Source organism: Bombina bombina, chromosome 5 (genome assembly GCF_027579735.1).
Source record: "Bombina bombina isolate aBomBom1 chromosome 5, aBomBom1.pri, whole genome shotgun sequence".
Taxonomy (NCBI): domain Eukaryota; kingdom Metazoa; phylum Chordata; class Amphibia; order Anura; family Bombinatoridae; genus Bombina; species Bombina bombina.
The window spans coordinates 931,857,987-931,885,855 of NC_069503.1; positions in this window are offsets into that span (position 1 = coordinate 931,857,987).

Below are 27,869 nucleotides of genomic sequence, written 5' to 3' on the forward strand. Positions count from 1 at the left end.
AATTAATTAAATACAATACCTACAATTATCTACAATTAAACCTAACACTACACTATCAATAAATTAATTAAATACAATACCTACAAATAAATACAATTAAATAAACTAACTAAAGTACAAAAAATAAAAAAGAACTAAGTTACAAAAAATAAAAAAATATTTACAAACATTAGAAAAATATTACAACAATTTTAAACTAATTACACCTACTCTAAGCCCCCTAATAAAATAACAAAGCCCCCCAAAATAAAAAAATGCCCTACCCTATTCTAAATTAAAAAAGTTTAAAGCTCTTTTACCTTACCAGCCCTGAAAAGGGCCATTTGCGGGGCATGCCCCAAAGAATTCAGCTCTTTTGCCTGTAAAAAAACACATACAATACCCCCCCAACATTACAACCCACCACCCACATACCCCTAATCTAACCCAAACCCCCCTTAAATAAACCTAACACTAAGCCCTTGAAGATCTCCCTACCTTGTATTCACCACACCGGGTTCACCGATCGGTCCAGAAGAGCCTCCGATGTCTTCATCCAAGCCCAAGCGGGGGCGGAAGAGTGATGTCCATCCTCCGGCTGAAGTCTTGATCCAAGCGGCAAATGAAGAAGTCCATCTTTGGGAAGAAATCTTCATCCTATCCGGGCAGAAGAGGACATCCGGACCGGCAAACATCTTCATCCAAGCCGCATCTTCTATGTTGTTCCATGCGATGAAGAGCGGCTGATCTTGAAGACCTCCGGCACGGATCCATCCTCTTTGTTCGACGTCCAACTGAAGAATGAAGGTTCCTTTAAGGGACGTCATCCAAGATGGCATCCCTCGAATTCCGATTGGCTGATAGGATTCTATCAGCCAATCGGAATTAAGGTAGGAAAATTCTGATTGGCTGATGGAATCAGCCAATCAGATTCAAGTTCAATCCGATTGGCTGATTGGATCAGCCAATCAGATTGAGCTCGCATTCTATTGGCTGTTCGGAACAGCCAATAGAATGCGAGCTCAATCTGATTGGCTGATTGGATCAGGGCATTTTTTTATTTGGGAGGCTTTGCTATTTTATTAGGGGGCTTAGAGTAGGTGTAATTAGTTTAAAATTGTTGTAATATTTTTCTAATGTTTGTAAATATTTTTTTATTTTTTGTAACTTAGTTATTTTTTATTTTTTGTACTTTATATTTAATTGTATTTGTTTGTAGGTATTGTATTTAATTAATTTATTGATAGTGTAGTGTTAGGTTTAATTGTAGATAATTGTAGGTATTGTATTTAATTAATTAATTTATTGATAGTGTAGTGTTAGGTTTAATTATAACTTAGGTTAGGATTTATTTTACAGGTAATTTTGTAATTATTTTAACTAGGTAGCTATTAAATAGTAAATAACTATTTAATAGCTATTGTACCTGGTTAAAATAAATACAAAGATGCCTGTAAAATAAATATTAATCCTAAAATAGCTACAATATAATTATAATTTATATTGTAGCTATATTAGGGTTTATTTTACAGGTAAGTATTTAGCTTTAAATAGGAATAATTTATTTAATAAGAGTTAATTTATTTCGTTAGATTTAAATTATATTTAAGTTAGGGGGGTGTTAGTGTTAGGGTTAGCTTTAGGGGTTAATACATTTATTATAGTAGCGGTGTGGTCTGGTTGGCAGATTAGGGGTTAATAATTGTAGGTAGGTGGAGGCGAAGTTAGGGGCAGCAGATTAGGGGTTAATAAATATAATATAGGGGTCGGCTGTGTTAGGGGCAGCAGATTAGGGGTACATAGGTATAATGTAGGTTGCGGCGGTGTACGGAGCGGCAGATTAGGAGTTAAAAAAATATGCAGGTGTCAGCGATAGCGGGGGCAGCAGATTATGGGTTAATAAATATTATGTAGGTGTCGGCGGTATTAGGGGCAGCAGATTAGGGGTACATAGGGATAACGTAGGTGTCGGCGGTGTGCGGTCGGCAGATTAGGGGTTAAAATTTTTTAATAGAGTGGCGGCGATGTGGGGGGACCTCTGTTTAGGGGTACACAGGTAGTTTATGGGTGTTAGTGTACTTTAGAGCACAGTAGTTAAGAGCTTTATAAACCAACGTTAGCCCAGAAAGCTCTTAACTACTGACTTTTTTCTGCGGCTGGAGTTTTGTCATTAGATTTCTAATGCTCACTTCAGCCACGACTCTAAATACCGGCGTTAGAAAGATCCCATTGAAAAGATAGGATACGCAATTGACGTAAGGGGATCTGCGGTATGGAAAAGTTGCGGCTGCAAAGTGAGCGTTAGACCCTTTCATGACTGACTCTAAATACTAGCGGTAGCCCAAAACCAGCGTTAGGAGCCTCTAACGCTGGTTTTGACGGCTAACGCCAAACTCTAAATCAGTTTGAATGTAAATCTGTGCTTTGTGGATAGTTAACTTGCTATGCTTACACTTGCAAGTCAGTATATATAATACTGTAGTTTACTAGTCAGGGGTTTAAAGTTACTAGCTCAGAGGGAGAAAGTTTCTAGTCTACTGCAATTTAATACTCGTTTGTGACTAGTGGGCTAGTGAAAATTTCAAGCTGTGTGTGTGCGCGCGTGTGTGTGTGTATATATATATATATATATATATATAAAGTCAAAATGGTGTATGCACTCTCACCGTTAGTGACAACTGCCAGGGTGCTATAATGGTCCGGTCTTGGAGTGCAGTTCCCTTCCATGTTTTGTATTTCTCTAGGTGATTACATCCACCTGTGCACCCCTCTTTTGTTCTCAGTTTGTTTGGCTTTGTGAGCTCGCATGGTGTGGCTGTGTTAGGGACTCAGGCAGTGGAAAGGACCTTGACGTGGTGCCTGAGCTTTTCCCATTTGGCCAGATGCGGTAACTAACCTTTCCAGTTGTGATTTTATCTTAGCTGTGAGCTAGCTGGTGAATGCTGGCTGTTTCTATGTGTTGTATTACTTTTTGTTTGTAATCCCCCTTGTTTCTTGCACCCATTCCGGACTGGGGTTAACTGCCTGTGGCTCTGGTGACATCACAGCTTTTTTGGAGTGCTATTTAGCACCCAGGGCTGGATGTTGCTGAGTCACTGGATGTGTACCTGGTCCGGTCTTGGCGTGCAGTTCCCTTCCATGTTTTGTATTTCTCTGGCTGATTACATCCACCTGTGCACCCCTACTTTGTTCTCAGTTTGTTTGGCTTTGTGAGCTTGCATGGTGTGGCTGTGTTAGGGACTCAGGCAGTGGAAAGGACCTTGACGTGGTGCCTGAGCTTTTCCCATTTGTCCAGATGCGGTAACTAACCTTTCAAGTTGTGATTTTATCTTAGCTGTGAGCTAGCTGGTGAGTGCTGGGTGTTTCTATGTGTTATATAACTTTTTGTTTGTAATCCCCCTTGTTTCTTGCACCCATTCCGGACTGGGGTTAACTGCCTGTGGCTCTGAAGACATCACAGCATTTTTGGAGTGCTATTTAGCACCCAGGGCTGGATGTTGCTGAGTTACTGGATGTGTACCTGGTCCGGTCTTGGAGTGCAGTTCCCTTCCATGTTTTGTATTTCTGTAGGGGATTACATCCACCTGTGCACCCCTCCTTTGTTCTCAGTTTGTTTGGCTTTGTGAGCTCGCATGGTGTGGCTGTGTTAGGGACTCAGGCAGTGGAAAGGACCTTGACGTGGTGCCTGAGCTTTTCCCATTTGGCCAGATGCGGTAACTAACCTTTCCAGTTGTGATTTTATTTTAGCTGTGAGCTATCTGGTGAGTGCTGGGTGTTTCTATGTGTTGTATTACTTTTTGTTTGTAATCCCCCTTGTTTCTTGCACCCATTCCGGACTGGGGTTAACTGCCTGTGGCTCTGGTGACATCACAGCTTTTTTGGAGTGCTATTTAGCACCCAGGGCTGGATGTTGCTGAATCACTGGATGTGTACTTGGTCCGGTCTTGGAGTGCAGTTCCCTTCCATGTTTTGTATTTCTCTGGGTGATTACATCCACCTGTGCACCCCTCCTTTGTTCTCAGTTTGTTTGGCTTTGTGAGCTCGCATGATGTGGCTGTGTTAGGGACTCAGGCAGTGGAAAGGACCTTGATGTGGTGCCTGAGCTTTTCCCATTTGGCCAGATGCGGTAACTAACCTTTCCAGTTGTGATTTTATCTTAGCTGTAAGCTAGCTGGTGAGTGCTGGGTGTTTCTATGTGTTGTATTACTTTTTTTTTTTTTTAAAAACTCTTTTTATTGAGGGCATAACAGTGTTTTCACAATCAGCACATAGTACAGTCATTATATCAAACATTCACATCATAACTGATTGACCAAATTGTCCATAACAATATTACAGTCCTCATTTTTCTTCCCCTTTTCCTTGACATGATGGGTCACTTTTGGGCCCATGAAACAATGTTGAGTTGTATCCAGGGGTTAAAAAAGAACAAGATAAGCTAAACATAACAAAATGCATCTTAGGAGATAGCAGCTTTGTGAAAACAGGGTTAGGAAAAACAAAAAAAACAAAAAGGGTGCCGTGAACCATAACTGATCACAAAGGTGGCATATACAATAATACAGTACAATATCATTAGATATAGCACAATTATGCAGATGAAATTGAAAATTAGACTTCCATATTTGTTTCAACTAACAAGTCTTGTTGATATATTAAGAGGGTTTAGCGCAGGAAAGCGCCATCATCCCAATGATTAACGCTTGGGTATTATACATGTTTAACAAGCGGTTATTTTCATATAAACTGGGATGTAATTTGCTACCTAAGAAAGATAAAAATGTTAGGCCCTTGGCCGCTGTCTCGGCCTCAGGCAGCTAAGCCAGCGCCCATATGTTAGTTGACTTTAGGGGTTACCTTCATATAAGGACTTATTAATATTTATAGGTAGGTGTTAGTAAGGAAGGCGAGTATTCGTTGTTCCACTAGCATAGTTAGGCTTTGGAAATCTCCCACATATAGGTAGAACATGACATCAATTTCTATGGCTTCATGGTTATGAAGTCCTACGTCCCCTTGGTATTGTATATTATGTATGGGTTACATATGGGATGTGGGATTAGGTAATTTTAGATATCTAATATGGGGGGGAGACCATCTAAGAGTGAACATAATTACAAATAAACATGTGAACAATATACTCAACTATAGCTATCAGAGCGTGTGCTTCTAGCAAAGGTAATGCAAATTATACTGGTATATCAGCGTGATTCAAACCTTTATTGATACAAGGCTAGGTCCACTATAATGATAGCTGTAAGAGTTCATTTCAGCTATACCATGCTTGCCAGTGCTTGCTATATAAGACATTATGTTGTGGTACCATGGGGCTCCCTTATTGTCCGTCAGGCAGTTGTAAATTCCTCCACTCCAGCTGCATGAATAATCAACAGGGTCCAGCTGCAAAGATGGCGTCCGAGCAAAAGCCGGTTTGGAATGGCGGCGTACAAGTTTTTTACTCTTGGTCGTCTCGTTCGTAGCAAACATGTTATCGGGCTGGGAGGCAATGGAACCACCAGGTGTTGCGTTGTCGACCAGCTTGCACAATGCGTCTGTTAAGTCTGTTGATACCACTGTGGCTTCACGCAAGCTAGGCAGCTGGATCGCCATATACACATGTGAGTCCTGCCCTGATCTCGGCCCCACAAGGCCCCTTCCATTCAATACGGGATGTTCAGGAGCCCTCCTTATGTTGCAATCAGCCAGTTTCTGCACGTCCGCTTCAGCAATTTTCAGGCCCCCTGGCTGCAGTTGTATAGCTGTTGCGACAGACTTGTCCTGTGGGTCCGGTATGTGGCCGGGAGTCGGGTCCGTAGCTCGAGATCTCTTCTGCTGAGAAGGTAAACCAGCCGTATATGGAGAGGTATTATCACCCACATAAGTGCCTGGCTCTGCCGGTCTTTTAGGCGTCTCCGATATTGCGCCTCTGCAGGTAAAGAAGCCTATTAGATTGTCATAAGGGGCTTTTTCCATCATGCGATGCAGCAGGCCTTCTATTTTTGCAAATTGCTGATCATGACGATCCTGTAAATTGTGTTCTCCTGCAAAAGCCATTATTTGCTATGTTAGGTTTTATGCTTAGGATGAAGAGGTGTACTTTGTAGAGTACTGCGTAGCAGCCAGTTATGGCAAAAACCTCGGTAATCCGAGGGGGAAGCGCTGCCTATTGTGAGCTGCCGCTCTAGGCCTCTATTGTCCGATTCTGGGCTCTGATGTCAATAACACAGCTCAGATGGTTAAGTAAAGTTTCCCACAGATGAGAGCTGTGGGTTATTATATAATCTGATGTATCTTGCTGTAAAATTACTCCGATAATCGGCAGATTCTCAGTGTCTCTATCAGAGCTCAAGAAGATGCGACCATCCAGGATCGCTGCTTGGACACGCCCCCGTGTTGTATTACTTTTTGTTTGTAATCCCCCTTGTTGATTGCACCCATTCTGGACTGGGGTTAACTTCCTGTGGCTCTGAAGACATCACAGCTTTTTTAGAGTGCTATTTAGCACCCAGGGCTGGATGTTGCTGAGTCACTGGATGTGTACCTGGTCCGGTTTTGGAGTGCAGTTCCCATCCATGTTTTGTATTTCTCTGGGTGATTACATCCACCTGTGCACCCCTCCTTTGTTCTCAGTTTGTTTGGCTTTGTGAGCTCGCATGGTGTGGCTGTGTTAGGGACTCAGGCAGTGGAAAGGACCTTGACGTGGTGCCTGAGCTTTTCCCATTTGGCCAGATGCGGTAACTAACCTTTCCAGTTGTGATTTTATCTTAGCTGTGCGCTAGCTGGTGAGTGCTGGGTGTTTCTATGTGTTGTATTACTTTTTGTTTGTAATCTCCCTTTCTTGCACCCATTCCGGACTGGGGTTAACTGCCTGTGGCTCTGGTGACATCACAGCTTTTTTGGAGTGCTATTTAGCACCCAGGCCTGGATGTTGCTGAGTCACTGGATGTGTACCTGGTCCGGTCTTGGAGTGCAGTTCCCTTCCATGTTTTATATATATACATATATATATATATATATATATATATATACAGTACATATATATATATATATATATATATACAGTATATATATATACTGTATATATATATATATATATATATATATATATATATATATATATATATAAAAATTAAACAAGGGCCAACTGACTTGGATTTTGTAAATTGGTTGCAAAGTATGACTTTACAACAGTCAGGCATTTTGTGCTTAGAGAGTGAAGAAAATCATTCAAGGGTTTTGGTAACAAGGCAGGAATTAAGCTATAACTTTTTCAAGATTGGTGAGGGAATCTATAGACTCTTGACAGTTGTGTGTAATACCTCATAATGCCCTGGAGTGTCAAAAAGTGGTTTAATAATAAAAACTGCAGTGCTTATGCAATTGGCCCATCTTTAAGCTGTTTGTTATAATTTCTGAAATAGCAAAAACATATTCAAAAGGACATTAACCCCTTTGGATTATCAGATGTACCATTTGGTCATGAAAATACCGGCTCTTAAAGACCCTCGTGACATAATGTTATGTCCTTCCTTTTGCTCCGTATTCTAAGAGATTGTTGGCTTATCCTGCCCGCCCTCAGCCCCAGAACATGCATCGCAACTGAGGCAATGTGTCCGGGGTCAGTCACAGCTCAGGTGGTCATGTGATTGCTGTAATAGCGAATCATATTATATTGATCACAATGTTACTATATCCATAACATTATATTGATCACAATGTTACTATATCCATAACATTAACATTAGAAGTGCAGCTCCGCCTCTCTCAATCTCAGTTTTCTAGAGAGAGTTGAAAGAGGCAAAGCTGTTGCTACATAAAGTGTCTCATACATGTACAAAAAATACCTAAAAAATAATTAACCCCTTAACAACAGCCCTACCACTGTGGTTATTAAAGTGATCTGTGCTGATCCGGGCTCACTTTTTTAATAGTTAATTTTAATAACAAATTTGATAGTTAATTATTCTTTATTTAGTGTAAGGGTAAGGCTTTGGGGTTTTATAGTAACACTAACCCTTGATCACAGACCCTTCACTGTGATCATTTCAATCATCATTGGGATCTGTGGTGAACAGTGCTTGAAATAGTTAAAAATACATTTAATAATACCTTAAATAATTAATAATATTTTATTTATTGTGAGCGTAAGGATTTGGGGTTTTATGCTAAACCTTTGATTACAGACCCTTCACTGTGATCATTACAGCCAGCATTGTGATCTGTGGTGATCATTTTTTTTTTAAATAGTTAATAATACTTTTAATAATACCGTAAATAGTTAATAATACTTGATTTAGTGTTAGGGTAACGGTTCAGGGTTTAAGAGTAGCGTTAACCCTTTGATCACAGAACCTTCACTGTGATCAGGCCTGACTTTTTAAAACTAATTTTAAAATTTATTTCGCATTTTGCTTTAATGTAATAATTATTTGGGGGCAATTTGAGGGTTTTGACGAGTGTTAAGCCTGATTGCAGCCTGTCACAGTCCTAAGGTATTTAGGGTTGCTAGAAGGGTTTGGGTTTTGGTGGGTTTGGATTAGAGTTATGGTACATACCCTCAAAAAGGGTTCGTTATGGGGTGAAATTTTACAAATTGTGTGAAGGTACAACAGGATATACTTGTGACTTCAGAATATATACAGGAAGAGACAGCATGTTAGATCCACCAAGTTGTCCAGAATCTATTAGCACAAGTGGAAAGATAGTATGGGACCTTATCCGACCGTACCTTAACAAAGGCTACCATTAATACCTGGACAATTTTTATACAAGTTCTGAGTTAAACATTTTTTTTATTTTGACACTTGTGCTTGTGGCACAATCTAAAATGGTGAACTTTTGGCACTCAGATTTAAGGACAAGAAAGATGTCATTTTTTTATCCTTGATGCAAACTGAAGCCACAGAGCCAGCATCGTAAAAGTGGAGGGCATGAGCCAATCAGCAAACCAAAGGGGGTCCTTGATTACAATAGATAAATGTGGGGAGTTGACCTGTCTGATCATTGTTTGAAGCCATACCTGGTACATAGCAAAACCACCATTTGGTATAAAAAAGTTGCCATATACTTCACACAAATGGCAGTCTTTAACTCCTATGTATTATACAAGCAGTCAGGCACAGACCACAAAGTAACTTACCTACACAACTTAATAAATATAGTCTCAAACATTTTATTTGAGCAGAAGCCCCCAAACACCCAGTGTCTTCAACCCGAGACTTTCTGTAAGGCATTTCCCAAGTAGGATCCTCCCTCTTCATGCAAACAAGCCCCCAAAAAACACTGCAGAGTCTGCAGCAAATAAAGAGACTACCAAACCGTTGTCAACTACTCAGATCATACTCACACCTCAGATATTAGAGTTTAAAAAACTCCAAAAAACACCCAAAGCTTCCTTTAAGTTTTTTAATTTTTAATTTTAAATACCCCAATATCTGTAATGAATACATCCTGCCTGCAGTTATATACATCCTCGTTATGGCTCTCTGCGTATTTAAGGACAACCCACTTTCTTTTCAGTACTTGGTATCTTTTGTGTCATGCTCACATTGCACTGATTCATGGAGTTCAGTCTTCCAGAGATTAGCCTCTCTACATGCTGTCTAATCAAGTTCTAATTTCAGACTTCCTTCTCGTAACAGTACTAAGACCTCTTACCATCAGGCTCTTATACCTTGCGGACCCCTTCTAGTCCGTATCTCTACAGCGTTCCACACACTTAAGCTCCGGCTCTTACCTTTACTCCTTCCACCATCCTACGCCACATCCAGCACGGGTAAGAGGTGATCCGGCCCAACACTTGATCGGCTCACTACGAGACCAAACAGGTTACAACGTGCAACTAGGATGGATAGTGTCAGAGAGCAAGGAGCATTCTCAGCTGTTACTCCGAAGTACTTACCACTCCAGTAACTCCTCTCTGCCTAAACCGGAATGCTGAAAATCAACATCTCCGTGTGTCAAGTACCTGATCTTGTTTTAGCGCATTACCTTATACTACATTTATCTATAGTTAATCTTAGTATAAATTACTGGAAACATATTCTCTAATTAGTATCTCCTTTTATGTTGCAACTATGTTTGCAGAGTAGTTGGTACATTTAACTATATGTACTAATGTTTGCTGCTATAACAGGAAACCAATTGCTTAAAGTGTCGCTTGTCTTCATCACAAGCTTGACACTTCCAGCAACAAAATCTATTAACCTCATCTTGAGTGCTAATGACTAGCATATATTGTGCTCTAGGAAACTATTTTTGTACTAAAAATGAAAGGAACATGATTCTTAGATATAATTTCCTCTGCTACTAGATCCATTGAGGAAGGAGATTTCGTGAATCTGACAATATCAGACACAGAGCCATTAAATTACAACGGAGTACTACCTATTAAAATTGTCTAAGAATGGCAGCATGTGAAAGAAACTGATGAAAAAAATAAACTCCAGTAAACTGAATCCAATATGTGGGTGTATTTGGTCTTTCTGAGCTTCTCTAAATTCCCCAAAATCACAGAGAGGCCTAGCATCCAAATTTCAAATTTCAAAAATAAAAAAGTCTGGTCCCTAATTTAACCCTGTAACTTTACTTATATCTAACTTGTGTGCTAAACATTCAGATTCCCTGAGGTGTCTATATTTGAAAATGTTATGCATTGTGGGAGTATCTTGAGCTGGTAGGCTACTGCACTACTCTAAATGCAACATGGGCCTAAGAAATGCATCTGTAAAAATTCCTGCTTTGAAAACAGAAAGGGGCAAGTTCCTAATAACTTATAACTATAACTTCCCAAACAGTTATACATGTGGGATACTGCCTGACTCAGAATATATAGCTAAACAAAAATTGAGGAATTTGTCTGCAGTGGTACATATCAGGATTTCAATATTCACAATGAAAATAAAATATTGTGTGAGTTTGTGGGTAAAACACAAAAAAAATAAAAAAAAATATTATCCCATATTCTGGCAGATATTGCTAAGCAAACGACCATATGAAATGTGTCAAACCCCTCAAATGTAAAACCTCTGAGATGTTTTCTTTAAAAACAATATATACTCTTGTGTAGCAATTTTCATTGTGTAAAAGTTTAATTACAATGCCAGCATATTACATTTTGAAAAATTGTAGTTTTGAAACAGTAATGTACTTCTTGTGGTAGGTGACCTTTAAGTGCCAAAAATAGATGATAATCCTACACATGTGAGTATTCCCAAAATCAGGATAAATAAATGCATTTATTTTGAGGTATTTTTTTTCAAAAGCTGCACTACTTGTGTATATTTTTTTTTCTTCGCATTTATTTACATTTTTTTCACAGTAAATGATGACATACAGTCATGGCCAAAACTATTGGCACCCCTGCATTTCTGTCAGATAATGCACCACTTTGCCTAGAAAATTGTTGCAATTACAAATGTGTAAGCATTCTCAAGTCTGTCTCTTTTGTTTGTATGACCTGACACAAAGAATGTGGAGAAAAAAAAGCCAAATCTGACACATTCCACGCAAAACTCCAAAAATGGACTGGACAAAATTATTGGCACCCTCAATTTAATATTTACATGCAATATAAAGTCTCATCAGCTCCTGCAGATAGTGATGTGCAAGCTTTTAGAGCCACTGCCAAGGCCCCACAAATATCCAATCTATAGAAAAATCAGAAGCACTCATTGATGTTACAGGAAGCGATTGATTTCCGTAATTTTTTCCAAGGGGTGTGCTACCATATATTAAATTGAGTAATCAGCAGCACCATCAATTATGATATCTCATATATCTTTTATTGTTTCCAGAGGACAAAAAACATGACGTTTCAGGCCTGCAAGCCCTTAATCATATGCTATGTGCTTTGGGTCATTGTCCTGCTGTAAGACCCATGACCTCTGACGGAGATCCAACTTTCTTTGGTAGTCTTCAGATTTCATAATGCCATGCACACAGTCAAGACATCCAGTGCCTGAAGCAGCAAAGCAACCCCAAAACATCAGTGAACCTTTCTCTCTTTAAAAGCCTAATTTCTTTTTATGAAAACAGTAGAATAATGGGCTTTACCAAAAAGCTGTAATTTTGTTTTGCCTGTCCACAGCAAATTTTCCCAAAATGATTTTGGCTTTCTCAGGTAAGTTTTGGCAAACTCCAATCTGGCTTTTTTATGTTTCTGTGTCAGCAGTGGGGTCCTTCTACCATAGCGTCCTTTTTCATTCATATGGCGACGTATAGTGCAAGCTGATACATTTGTACCCTGTCCCTGAAGGTCAAATTGAGTTTTTCTGGAAGTTGATCAAGGTTCTTTATCCACCATTCGAACAATCTTTTGTTGCAATCTTTGATACATTTTTCTCTTTCGTCCATGTCCAGGGAGATTAGCTGCAGTGCAATGGGCTGTAAACCTTTTGACAATGTTGCGCACAGTGGACACAGGAACATCAAGATCTCTGTAGATGGACTTGTAACCTTGAGATTGTCCATGTTTTTCCACAATTTTTATTCTCAACTCCTCAGACAATTTTTTGCTGCTCTTTCTTTTCTCCATGGTCGGTGTGGCCCACAGAGACACACAACAGAAAGGTTGAGTTTATTTTTCACCATTTTAACTGTGATTTCTATATTGTCAGCATCTGTTAATTGATACAGGTGAGTTTAATTACAAATTACAGAAGCTTCACAAACTTGGAATGCAATTATTTCTTACAATTTTGAGAAGGTGCCAAAAATTTAGTCCAGTCTATTTTTTGAGTTTTGCGTGGAATGTGTCAGATTACAGATTTTATTTCTCCACTTTTTTGTGTCATACTAATACAAACAAAAGAAGTAAACATGAGGATGCCTAAACATTTGTAATTGCAACAATTTTCTGGGCAAAGTGGTGCATTATCTGACAGAAATGCAGGGGTGCCAACATTTTTGGCCATGACTGTAAATGTATAACAACTATTATAAGAAAGCCCTATCAGTCCTTAAAAAACAACATATAATATATTTGGGTGCACTAAATATAAAAGCAGAGAATCATGGTTGACTATAAACATGTCAAAGTTAGCAAAAAAGCTCTGGTCCTTTGCGCACAAAATAATTTGCGAATATATTGGTCCAATGAAGATTGTAATTTTCTTACCCTCCCTGGAAAGGACAAAACATATTCTGTAACCTACAAAAGCTACAAATCAAATAGCTGGTTTCAGCAACTTTTGAAATCCTATTATTTTTATCATTTATTATTATTATCGGTTATTTGTAGAGTGCAAAAGGCGGTATACAAGGTAGCATTTATAGGGATCAAATGGGTAGAGGGCCCTGCCGAGAGTCGCACTGTTAGAGATTTTGCCCTTTAACCTCTCTAGGGAGTGTGGGGCAAGCACATTTTTTTTAAACAAAATAGAGGTGTTTAATGTTCTTTTATGGTTATATTACTGACTTCCTGTAGAAAATAAATAAAAAATACCAGTCTGAGATTTAAAAATTTAATAAAAGCCTAATTAACTGTATTTAATTTCAAACAAGAAAGAATGCAATTTATCTAATATAGCATCAGTTCATCCACACCATTCCTTATATTCCTCCAATACTCACACTGTCCTATCCCAGCTATCTGTAATATACCTTTAAGGAGGAACCCTCCCATCTACATCCTTTCTCTATGTAAGAGCTCTTTCTACAGTCACAAACTGCCTGTTAATTGAAGTAAACTAACCTACTGCTCAAACCAAGTGTGGTATATACTTCGTTAGATTGTTCAGGTCAATTCAACCTAATCCTTTATTCTGTATTTGCAGATAAAGTTCAAATACTTTGCCTTCAGCTTATACTTGTTTTCAGGAAATATCGGAAACCAGTTCTGCCTTTTTCATTCTCTGTGCAACCAATCTCACCTCCAGTAGATTTCAGCTGTGACGGAACCTCTACCGAAGACCGGAAGTAAGTCACGCTCACACAGCCCAGCACCTCTGACTCTCAGATTCCGCTCTGGTAAGAAGCAAAGCAGCGCTTTCTACTTTTGCTATCTAAGAAAAGCTGTGCTCAACCTGTTTAGCGGTAAGTTTGTTTTCTCAACGTAGAACTGTACACTTCCATCGAATTTACTGTCTATGACTTTACTTTGAATTCCTGTTCACTGTGGATATGCCGCAAGGGAGAAATCTTTACTTTTAACCTTACGGTTCATATTGTAAATAGATTTTAACTGTGTGAGTGTGTGAAGTGAAATTGATCAGACAAACTTTATTCAGGCAAGCTGCATAAACTGTGCATTTACTCAGTAGCGTTCCTGATCCAAAACTCTGTATCATTTTTCTGCCAGCTGCATTAACTGACCTGATTCTCATTGCTGAATTGAACCACTCAGTTGTATTACATTATTCTGAGTTCTCAATTCACATTCTGCTTAACTACTCTTATAAATTAGCTCACCGTATCTGCACTCTGTTTCAGCTCATAGATTCTGAGTCATTGATACAAAAGAGCAACAAAACACATTTATTCATTGCTGTCTTTATGAGAGTGTTACAGAATTAACAGGCCCTGGCTCTGCATAAGAATTTAACCAGCCATGGATCCACAAGAGATTAAAAATGAAATCTCAAATATACACCAAAAATTGGATTACTTGGCACATGGGTTAAGTGAAGTACGTGCAGAGAATACTGCTTTAAAAGCACTCATCAAAGAATGCCTGTCACCAAAAGAGCAGGATATACCTGAACCCCAGATTCAGCCTCCTGCTCCTATTTCAGGCAAACGTGCAACATTCAGAGATTTTAAGAATGCTTGCAACTTGCTTTATTCCCTCAGGCCCAGGACTTACCATTGTGAGAGAATAAAGGTTTGTACCACCATTTCCTACCTCTTAGGGGAACCCAGGACCTGGGCCAACAGATTGTTCGAAGCAAACGATCCAATACTGGATTTGCTACAAGATTTTTTTCCCGCCATGTCTACCTTATACGAGGACACAAATACTCAGATTATTGCTGAATCAAAATTACGTGCCCTCAAACAAGGGAAGTGAACAGTCGAGGAGTACATCACTGACTTCCAGATGTGGGCCTCAGACTCATTATGGAACGAGGTTAGCCTGAGAAACCAGTTCAGGCTTGGATTATCAGAAAGCCTCAAGGATGAACTATCAAGGCTTGACATGCCTGAAACTCTATCATCACTCACTAAATTATGTATCACACTAGATAGAAGATTGAGAGAGCGAAAGGCTGAGAGGATGGCGTTTGAAAGTGCCCCAAGACGCATTTACCCTATCCAAGTTTCTCAAGAAAAACCTTCATCTCATTCTACTCCCATGGAGATAGGTACTATTCGAGGACCTCTCACTCCTGAAGAAAAGATAAGGAGGAAACTCTCAAACCTATGTTTATACTGTGCACATAAGGAACATTCAGTGAGTGCCCACCCTCTTCTAGCCAAACAGAAAAAGGGTAAGATACTTTCAATTACACAAACGCATAACACCCACAAGACCCATCAGCTAATTCTACCTTTCTCTTTACAGTGGGATCAATACAACCTACAGACTGAAGGACTCATAGATTCTGGGGCGACGGGTATATATATTGACACTGATTTTGTTTTGACTAATAAAATTCCCACGGTGTGTAAACCAAACCCAGTTTTTGTGAGGTTCATTGATGGTACATTCACACAGAAAGGACCAATCACTCATAACACCATACCGTTGTTAATAACTACATCAGGGGGACACACTGAATATCTATCTTTTGATATATTACCTATAGTCCACCATTCAATTGTTGTATTTATGGTTGGAAACACATAACCCTGAGATTGATTGGAAAAACCAAACAGTTAAACTCAAGTCAACATACTGTACCAATACTTGTTACCCACACTGTACAATAGCAGCACTAGATCAAGGGGTTCCAGAAGTTTATCAGGACCTGGTTGACGTGTTTAATCTAAAAGATGCAGAGAATCTACCACCACATAGGGTGTTTGATTGTCCTATAGACATAATCCCCAATTCACAAATTCCACATGGGAAGATATACCCCATGAATCAAAAAGAGTTACAAGACTTACGATCTTATCTGGATGAAAATCTTAGGAAAGGTTTCATCTCACATTCCACCTCCCCAGCAGCAGCTGGGATGTTCTTTGTCAAAAACAAAGACGGGACTTTGCGTCCAATAATTGATTATCGAGCCTTAAACAAAATAACAATAAAAAATCGGTATCCACTGCCTTTAATCCCCGAATTACTGGAAAGATTAACCGGAGCTACAATATTCACGAAACTAGACTTAAAGGGTGCCTACAATCTCATCCGCATAAAAAAGGGTGACGAGTGGAAGACTGCATTCCGCACCAGGTATGGTCTATTCCAATACAATGTCATGCCTTTTGGACTATGCAATGCTCCGGCAACATTTCAGCATTTTGTGAATGAGATTTTTCAGGATCTCATAGATATATGTGTAATCATCTATCTAGATGATATTCTAATTTACTCTAAGAATTTAATAGACCACCAGAAACATGTCCGTTGGGTATTAACAAGATTAAGACAACACAGATTATATGCCAAATTAGAAAAATGCTTGTTTCATGTATCAGAAATCAAGTTCTTGGGTTATATTCTATCACCCAATCAAATTGAAATGGATCCTCAAAAAATCAAAGCTGTTATGGAGTGGCCAAAACCCACCACCGTACGCACACTCCAGAGGTTTCTGGGGTTTGCGAATTTTTACAGGAGATTAATAAAGGATTTCTCCTCTGTTGTAAGACCTCTAACTCAGTTAACTAGTAACAAACGAAGATTTCTATGGACAAAAGAGACACAGGAAGCTTTTACAAACTTGAAAAGTCTTTTTTCCACAGCACCAGTTCTAGCATTACCAGATTATACTCAAACCTTCATCCTAGAGGTTGATGCTTCTAATTCCGGCATTGGTGCTGTGTTATCCCAACCAAACTGCACCACAAAACAAATACATCCAATCGCTTTCTATTCAAAAACCTTCCTACCAGCAGAAGAAAATTACTCTGTTGGTGATAAGGAATTGTTAGCAATAAAAAGAGCTCTAGAGCACTGGAGACATCTTTTAGAGGGAACATACGAACCTTTTTTGGTTTATACCGATCATAAAAATTTAGAATACCTAAAAAATAACAAGACCCTCTCTTCCCGTCAAGTCCGATGGGCCCTTTTTATGGATCGGTTTAATTTTCAAATTACCTACAGACCAGGAAGCGCTAATGTAAAAGCTGACGCCTTATCTAGGCAACATGAACACCATCAAAGCTCCACAAACTTGAGACCTATAATACCTGAAGAGAAATTCCTGGGACTTCTCACAAATTTGGAGACACAAATCCTTTCAACCTTGAACAAAGAAGACAATGTACCTCCCAATTGTATAAAGGACACTGTTTCGGGACTGTTGTATCATAAGGGAAGACTATTCATCCCACACTCTTTAAGAGCACTCATCTTATCTCACACCCATGACAGCATACTATCTGGTCATACCGGTATCCAAAAAACAATTGAATTGACAAGACGCTACTTCTGGTGGCCACAGATGGATCACTCCATTAAGGAATATGTCATGGGCTGTGACGTTTGTGCTAGAAACAAAATTGAACACAAAAAGCCTATTGGATTATTAACATCCCTGCCAATTCCTGATAAACCTTGGACAACCATCTCCATGGACTTCATTGTAGAACTTCCTGACTCACAACACTATAACACTATATTTGTAGTTGTTGATCAGTTGACCAAACTTGCCCACTTTACCCCTCTTAAATCTTTACCAAGTGCTATGGTAACAGCTAAAGCTTTCATAAGATCCATTGTCCGACTACATGGGTTACCAACTACCATTATTACAGACAGGGGGACCCAATTCACCTCCGCTTTCTGGAGATCACTATGTAAATTATTAAGAATTGATAGTAGGTATTCCACCTCATTTCACCCCCAAACTAACGGTTTGACTGAACGTCTTAACCAGACGTTAGAGCAGTACCTCAGATGCTACATTACACACTTACAGGATGACTGGGTTTCCTATCTCCCTATGGCAGAATTTTCTTATAACAATTCTGAATCATCTTCTACAAAGATGACCCCGTTTTTCACCACTTATGGCTACCACCCGATCTCCATCTCTTTAGCTAATACAGCAGTTAACTCTCCAAGTGCTTCTACTTACCTCAATAACCTACAGGACCAATTAAAAACATTAAAATCCCACCTAGCTGAAGCGAAAGACAGACAAAAGTTTTACTACGACCAAAGACGACGACCTTCACCAGATTATAAGATAGGTGATCAAGTACTTCTTTCTACTAAACACTTACGATTACAAATACCCAGCAAAAAACTAGCAAATCAGTATATAGGACCTTTCAGCATTGATAAAGTCATAAATCCTAATGCAGACAGACTTCAGCTTCCACAGCAATACAAAATACATAATACTTTTCATGTATCTCTTATTAAACCTTACACATCAGATCTAGGCAGATTTCATATAACCTCACCTCCTCCAACCATTCTAGAAGATCATGAGGAGTTTGAGATAGACAGAATTCTGGACTCCCGAATCAAGAGAAGAAGACTGGAATACCTCATAAAGTGGAAAGGTTATGGTCCTGAGGAGGATTCCTGGCAGTTTGCATCCGAGATTCATGCTCCTGACATCTTGAGGAAGTTTCATCGTCGCTACCCCCTCAAACCTCATCCCGGTTCTCCTGGGGTGCTCCCTTGACGGGGGGGGGGGGGGGGGAGATGTAATATACCTTTAAGGAGGAACCCTCCCATCTACATCCTTTTTCTATTTAAGCGCTCTTTCTACAGTCACAAACTGCCTGTTAATTGAAGTAAACTAACCTACTGCTCAAACCAAGTGTGGTATATACTTCGTTAGATTGTTCAGGTCAATTCAACCTAATCCTTTATTCTGTATTTGCAGATAAAGTTAAAATACTTTGCCTTCAGCTTATACTTGTTTTCAGGAAATATCGGAAACCAGTTCTGCCTTTTTCATTCTCTGTGCAACCGATCTCACCTCCAGTAGATTTCATCTGTGACGGAACCCCTACCGAAGACCGGAAGTAAGTCATGCTCACACAGCCCAGCACCTCTGACTCTCAGATTCCGCTCTGGTAAGAAGCAAAGCAGCGCTTTCTACTTTTGCTATCTAAGAAAAGCTGTGCTCAACCTGTTTAGCGGTAAGTTTGTTTTCTCAACGTAGAACTGTACACTTCCATCGAATTTACTGTCTGTGACTTTACTTTGAATTCCTGTTCACTGTGGATATGCCGCAAGGGAGAAATCTTTACTTTTAACCTTACGGTTCATAATGTAAATAGATTTTAACTGTGTGAGTGTGTGAAGTGAAATTGATCAGACAAACTTTATTCAGGCAAGCTGCATAAACTGTGCATTTACTCAGTAGCGTTCCTGATCCAAAACTCTGTATCATTTTTCTGCCAGCTGCATTAACTGACCTGATTCTCATTGCTGAATTGAACCACTCAGTTGTATTACATTATTCTGAGTTCTCAATTCACATTTGCTTAACTACTCTTATAAATTAGCTCACGGTATCAGCTTATAAATTCTGAGTCATTGATACAAAAGAGCAACAAAACACATTTATTCATTGCTGTCTTTATGAGAGTGTTACACTATCATACCAGTTCTTTCCTGAACAAATATACAGTGTTGCAATAATCCAAGATGAAAGTAATCAACCAGGTTTGCTGAACCAGCCTGAATCATTGTAGTCTACGCAGTTACCAAACATACACACCATATAATCCAAGACAGTTTAAATGAGATTTGGCAAGCTGGGAGAGGAAAAAGTCTTTTATGCTTTTTACTTGAAATCCAAGAGGCTTTGTCAAAACTAACTCCTACATTTGCCGTCTTAAAGGGGCAATAAATTCAAAATTAAACTTTTGTAATTCAGAGAGATCATGCAATTTTTAAACAACAATTTTTATTTTACTTAAATTATCAGTGTGCTGAGCCAACAGTGTATATGTATATGAGTCTGTTATTAGCTGATGGCACATGTTCTCAGCAATCACAATATATTTTCAAGTCACTTTTTCAACAACTCACGTTAACGAATGTTAATTCCAATTAACAAGTTCACTAATGTAGGCACACTTTACTTTATTTGCGGATGCAAACTACTTAAAGGAATAATCTAGCCAAAATTAAACGTTTATGATTCAGATAGAGCCAGGGGCGTATTTAGGTTTTGTGCTGCCCTAGGCACTCAAAATTCTGCTGCCCCCCACCCCAGTTTAAGGCCTTTTTTTAGACATAATATTTTTGGGGCAGGGTGTAAAAAATTTAAAAAAATAATGTCTTTATAAGTAGATGTTCATCAGGGCTTGCATTCACTCTGGTCACACACACACACACACACACACACACACACACATATATATATATATATATATATATATATATATATATATATATATATATATATATATATATATATAAAGACATTATTTTGCAAGTCAGATGATTAAAGTGTTTATATCAGAAAAAAATATCCTTCACTGTATGATAGTTTGTCAGTAGGTAGTTGTTTAACCTTAAACATCTTCTTTGGTGATTGACCGTTATTTAAGCAAAATATCTGCTTGGATAAATGTGTAATGAATATACAAACTGGCCTTTAAAAGTACTTTAAAAATACAACAGTAGTTATGATAGGTTTAGGAATTTTATCCTAGGGGATAAAGTCAAATGATACAATCATAATAAAGTATATACTTGTATTGTTTCTGAATGTATTAAATGCATACAACATATTTTCAGTTGTGTTTTAAGTCACATAGTTGTATAGATTCAGTAATAAATACTTTTTCTTTGCATGTATGACAGATAGACAAACAGTAAATGTACAAGTATTTAGTGACTAATCCGTTTAAGTATTTTAATGCCTAATGAAGATGTATTGAAGGGAGAAAGGCATACGCTGTTTCACAGTGGTCACGGTGTAGTGCACACTGCACTGTGTAGTCTGTGTGAGTCTCAATCACGCGGTGGAGCCAGGAAGAATACCACATTCCCTCTCAGTCCTGGCCAGGCTGCGCAAGTGAGCTCCGCCTCCACTGTCACCACGACATGCGCATCCACATACAATCCCATAGGATAGCAATAGCTGGGCCAGCCATTTAAGTCATTTGTAATTGGTTGATTTAGCCACCCGGCCCTGAGTTCAGTAGAGTAGCCCTAGGGACTCAAAATTCTGCTGCCCCTTAAAAATCTGTCTCCCTAGGCACCGGCCTTGTTGGCCTATGCCTTAATACGCCCCTGGATAGAGCATAACATTTATAATTTACTCCTATTATACTTTTTACTTCATTCTCTTGGTTTCTTTATTTGAAAAAGCAGGAATGTAAAGCCAAGGAGGTCTGAGTACCCAATATAAATTCCTATAGGACAGCTATATTTCTCCAGCGTATTCTGGACTGGAAAATACATAGAACCAGAAGCGATGGATTGAACTTGAAGAAAACCTTAATTTAGGGACAAATCTAGCCACCTTATGCTGGCACCCAAATTTTAGTCAAATAGTTAAATCGATAGCGAATCCTATCACAAAAGAAATGGCATTTCAATGGGAGAAAGCAAATAGGCGAAATCCTTATATCTCCTCAAGACCATCCCCTTTGACTTCCCTGCTTCATAATAACAAATTTTCTCTACCACACTTGGGAGTGCCTTGTGAGCCGAAAGGGACAAATACAGAGGTGGTCATTCATGAATTAATAAGTGAAGAACGCATTTGTTCCCAGGCACAACTCCAAGAAAAGGGATACACATGGGCCCAGAGTTGGTTTACATATAGAAAAATGCATCACTACTTGACGACACACAAACACAGAAACAATATGTTCAGACCCCTTACCAACTTAGAGAGACTATTTGTTTAAAAAAAAACATTTAAACATACGTTATCTAAACTCCACTGACTCATTACCGCACCCCCACCAGGTAATCTACCACAATCTATAGAATCATGGAAAAAGGAATTAGGGGTTATTATACTTCCTCAAACAGCTACCAACATATTTAATAATACCAAATCATCCTCTGTCTCAGCCTCCATCTTGGAATTAAATTTCAAAATAATCCACAATTGGTACCTAACGTCCAGGCAAATACATAAATTATACCCTTCAACCAATAACAAGTGTTGGAGGTGGGGTCATGTGGGTAGTGGGATGGGACACATGTGGTGGTGGTGTAATAGCCTAAATCAGTTCTGGAGGAACATAATCAAGGACATTGAAAAAGCTTTCCAAGTGATCATTCCCCTGGACCCACTAATAATGTTGCTTAATAAACACACAAAACTCCCCTCCAAGGCCCACAAAATTTTATTCTGAATCTTTACAAATAGTGCAAAAACACTCATAGCTAAAAACTGGACTTGATAGAGCTAGAAGAATATAGATCAAATTAGACACAAGGGACACTTTCATTGAATCTCAAGCTATCTGGGAAACATACCTAAGGCAAAGCCAACATTAGACAGATACATTTTTCATATAACCTCAATCAGGACCCAAGGATTACTGTCTTTTTACTAGGGAGAGAGCACTTAGTTTGTCTTAGGTGTGCTTAGACGTACTCTGCTCAAACACCGTATATACATGACGAACACATCTCATATTCATAGAATTAACCCATATGCCTGTGTGGGCAAAGCAGGAGCAAGCCTTGTTCTTTTATTTTATGTTTATATGTTTAAAGTTTATTTTGATATTATAAAATTGAGAATCTTCAGTTGCATTGACAAAAGTGCTTGGATTCAATTTCAGGTGTTGTATTCTGTATTACAATGTACTGACAAATGTTTCTTCAATAAAAAGAATTTGGATTAAAAGAAGAAAAAGCAGGAATGTAAGCTCAGGAGCCGGTCTATTTTTGGTTCAGCACCTGAGTAGTGCTTGCTGATTAATGTCTAAATGTACCTGTGCACAATCCCTACTTATACTAATTGGCTCAACCAAGTAGAACACACAATATCCCTCGAATGGTTAGTAAACTGCTATAATGGGAAATGTGTTTTTTTTTTAATTTTTAAAATATTGAGTTTGTTTGGTAAAGTAGATTAGATTCAGATAAATGAATGATAAGCCCTTGTTTTCTTACCTGCATTGCTGTGAAAGAGTGAGTTATGGGAGACAGCAGAAACTTATATTAGTCTCTTCTTACGTTTGCTATATACTCATACTCTCACTGATTCAGGTACACCCTTAATACCTTTTTCTTACTCCCAGTTGAGTTTGGTCTTACCTCTTACCTCTTTTATCTATTACCCTTCTTTTTGTGGTTACAAGGACCTCTTTTTTTGTTATGTTCAGATATCCAAACCTTGGTTATAATAATTTTGAACATTGATACTTTTAATATTAGTATTATATTCTTCCCTTATTAGGTTCCATTGGGGAATGGTTATGTATTAGCAGTTATTTTGCTCTTTGACACTGTTACATTTGCTAGGGCCAAAAAAAAAAAAAAGTACTTCATGTTTGTGTCATCATGTTATTTAGCTATATTCATTACTATTATTTTTTGCTTACTAATATCTTATTATATTAAAGGGACACTGTACCCAAAATTTTTCTTTCGGGATTCAGATTGAGCATGAAATTTTAAGCAACTTTCTAACTTACTCCTATTATCAAATTGTCTTCATTGTCTTGATATTTTTATTTGAAATGCAAGAATGTAAGTTTAAATGCCGGCCCATTTTTGGTGAACAACCTGGGTTGTCTTTGCTGATTGGTGGATAAATTCATCCACCAATAAAAAAGTGCTGTCCAGAGTACTGAAACCAAAAAAAAGCTTAGATGCCTTCTTTTTCAAATAATGATTGCAAGAGAACGAAGAAAAATTGATAATAGGAGTAAATTAGAAAGTTGCTTAAAATTTCATGCTCAATCTGAATCATGAAAGAAATATTTTGGGTACAGTGTCCCTTTAAGTTTGTATTCCATAATTTACTTCATTGTGATTATATGTATGTTTATTTGTTATATAACCTTTTAAGAGATAATGGGGCATATTTCCGGCGAGCCTTCAGGCTCGCTGGAAACACAAGTTACGATGCAGCGGTCTAAAGACCGCTGCTCCATAACCTGTCCGCCTGCTCTGAGGCGGCGGACAGACATCCCCAGAAATCAACCCGGTCGAATATCGGGTTGATTGACACCCCCTACTAGCGGCAAATCAAAAAAGAGCAGAGTCCAGGAACAGGACAAAGGTTGGGTACCCTGAGATCAGTCCAACAACTAGGTACCAAGGGGCAAACAAGAGCAGATTTCAGGAACAGATGAAAGGTCAGGTACTGTGAGATCAGTCCAGCATGTAGGTACAAATGAACAAACAAGAGCAAATTCCAGAAGGTAAAGGTGGACAGGCTGGCACAGGATACCAGATAGATGCAGAAGTGAAAAAATTATTCAGGTAAGCTGCCACTGGTACAGCATGTACATGCGTCTCAGAAGGCCAAGGATACCCAGTGGGTACTGTTGGTGAGGCTGCCACAGGATTATAGGTAGGTGCAGCGGGTACAGCACGATTTAGGTAAGCTGCCACTGGTACAGCAAGCACAGGAGGCTCAGCAGGCACAGAATATCCCTTGGGTACTGTTGGTGTGGCTTTCACGGGATACCATGTGAATGCAGCAGGTACAGTGGGATACAGGTAAGCTGCTACTGGTACAGCAGGATACAGAAAACTCAGCAGGCACCGGATACCCAGCGGGTACTGTTGGTGAGAAACATAGAAACATAGATATTGACGGCAGATAAGAGCCATAGGCCCAGCAAGTCTGCCTGATATTTCCTAAAAGTATAAACTTTTCAAGTTTGTAGGATAGCCTTATGCTTATCCCAGGCATTCTTAAAGTCCACCACAGTGTTTGTCATTACTACCTCTTGTGGAAGTTTATTCCATGAATCAGTTACCCTTTCTGTAAAGAAGTGCTTCCTCAAATTACTCCTGAATATACTACCCTTCAGCTTGAGATTATGACCCCTTGTTCTTGAATTTTTCTTTTTATGTAAAATAATCACAGCCTCAGCTTTACTAAGCCCTTTAATATACTTTAAAATGGCTATCATATCACCTCTTTCCATTCTATTCTCAGGGGTATGTGAACTTAAGCATGCGGGATGCGGCTGTAGCTGAATTCGCTGCCCCAGCTTTTTTTACTGCCTGTCCCAAACTCTCCTACTTTTCGTCTCAAGAGCGGTCAGTCCATAGTACAGACTCTTCATGCGCCAGGCTGAGATTCTGCTTGGTATCCCTGGGTTTGGCCGTTCCAGTTCCTGCTCTGTCTGATATTCTGCTGCTACTTTCTAGTTCTGTCCTCCGTTACTTGTCAGCAGGCTCTGCTGGGTGAATGGTCTGGTAGTGCTTTTTTCCCCAGGGTCTGTTACTCCCCCTCAGGTTCTTTTACTTACTCTGTACCAGGCTTTGATGCTGCTCTCTGATATTTTCTCTGACACACTAATATTAGCTATACTTTGTGCTAGTTTCTGCAGCTTTCTGTCCCTAGAATTTGTCACCAAATTGTGCAGGTCAGTGCTGTTGCTGTTATACCAGTCTCTGGTTGCTGTGTAAGGCGGTACAGAGCCTGCAGGTCCTGCTGCTTTCACTGTCCCAACTATTTGCAATAGTCTTCAGCTAGTAGAGGACGGATGGAGAGCAACTAACAGGACCTGCCCCCTAATCAACCTGACATGGCGTCCAGCCAATAAAATTATTTTGTAGAATGAGTCTGTCTATGATTGGCTGAGAATAGTTCATTGTCATCATTGTACATGAGCTGTGGGTTTCCAATGTGTTCTAGGCTTGACTACTCCGCTAGCCCTAGACTTGAGCCGTCTTGATTGTGCGGTACACAGATAAGGTTGCATGATGGTCCCAGCGTGACGTAAAGAAAGAGCTCTCGCAATAAGTAAAGAGAGCGGCTGTATTTATTATTAAAGAGCGTAGCTGATTTTTAAAGCTGTATTATTTGTGACAAAAATACAATTTTCAGCCAACAGGTCCTATTTGTGGCAAAAATACAATTTTTAGCCAGCGACTGTTTTTTTTTTTTAGTTAGGTGACCACGTCACTTGGAATAAAATTACAGGTAGCCCTTGCCTTACAAAAGTCTGCCCACCCCTGCTCTAAGCTATACATATTTAGGTAATTGAGCCTCTCCTGGTACGTTTTATTTTTTTAAACCATGTACCATTTTGGAAGCCCTCCTTTGCACAGATCCAAGTATGTTTATATCCTTCTAAAGATATGGCCTCCAGAACGACACACAGTACTCAAGATGAGGACTAACTAATGATCTGTAAAGTGGCATAAGAACCTTACTATTTCTGCTGCAAATACCTCTACCAATACATCCAAGAATTCTGCTGGCCTTACTCGCTGCAGTACTACATTGTTTACTAAATTTTAAATCATCTGAAATAACAATTCCCAAGTCCCGTTCCTCATTTGTAGCAGTTAGTAAAGTGTCCTACGTTTGGATTTTTCTTCCCTAAATGCATAATTTTACACTTTGCAGTTTTAAACTTTAGATCCCAGTCATTTGTCCAATCCTCCAATTGTTGTATATCACTTCTCATTTTGTCTCTGGAACAACTACTCTATTACAAATTTTTGTATCATCTACAAACATACATACTTTCCCCTGTAGCCCTTTGCTAATATCTCTGATAAATATGTTGTTGTCTCATGGTAGGGTGATCTTCAGGGGTTTAGTGTTAGTTTTTTTTAAGGGGGGATAGGGTGGGTTTTAGAGTAGGGTTGGTTGTGTGGGTGGTGGGTTTTAATGTTGGGGGGGGGATTTGTACTTTTTTTTACAGGTAAAAGAGCTGTTTACTTTGGGGCAATGCCCCGCAAAAGGTCCTTTAAGGGCTATTTGTAATTTAGTGTAGGGTAGGGCTTTTTTTATTTTGGGGGCTTTATTATTTTGTTAGGAGGATTAGATTAGGTGTTATTAGTTTAAAAATCTTGTAATTATTTTATTATTTTCTTTAATTTAGTGTTTTTTTGTACTTTAGATAATTTTATTTAATTGTAATTAATTGTATTTAATTTATTTATTTAATTTAATTATAGCGTAGTGTTAGGTGTAATTGTAACTTAGGTTAGGTTTTATTTTACAGGTAAATTTGTATTTATTTTAACTAGGAAGTTATTAAATAGTTAATAACTATTTAATAACTATTCTACCTAGTTAAAATAAATACAAAGTTGCCTGTAAAATAAAAATAAACCCTAAGGCCTACTTTTAGAGTTGGGCGGTAGCCGTCAAAACCAGCGTTAGAGGCTCCTAACGCTGGTTTTTACCGCCCTCTGGTATTTGGAGCCAGTCATTAAAAGGTCTAACGCTCACTTTTCAGCCACGACTTTTCCATACCGCAGATCCTCTTACATCAATTGCGTATCCTATCTTTTCAATGGGATCTTTCTAACGCTGGTATTTAGAGTCGTGGCTGAAGTGAGCGTTAGAACTCTAACGACAAAACTCCAGTCGCAGAAAAAAGTCAGTAGTTAAGAGCTTTCTGGGCTAACGCCGGTTCATAAAGCTCTTAACTACTGTGCTCTAAAGTACACTAACACCCATAAACTACCTATGTACCCCTAAACCGAGGTCCCCCCACATCGCCGCCACTATATTTAAATTTTTTAACCCCTAATCTGCCGCTCCGTATACCGTCGCCAACTACGTTATCCCTATGTACCCCTAATCTGCTGTCCCTAACACTGCCGACCCCTATATTATATTTATTAACCCCTAATCTGCCCCCCACAACGTCGACGCCAGCTACCTACAATTATTAACCCCTAATCTGCC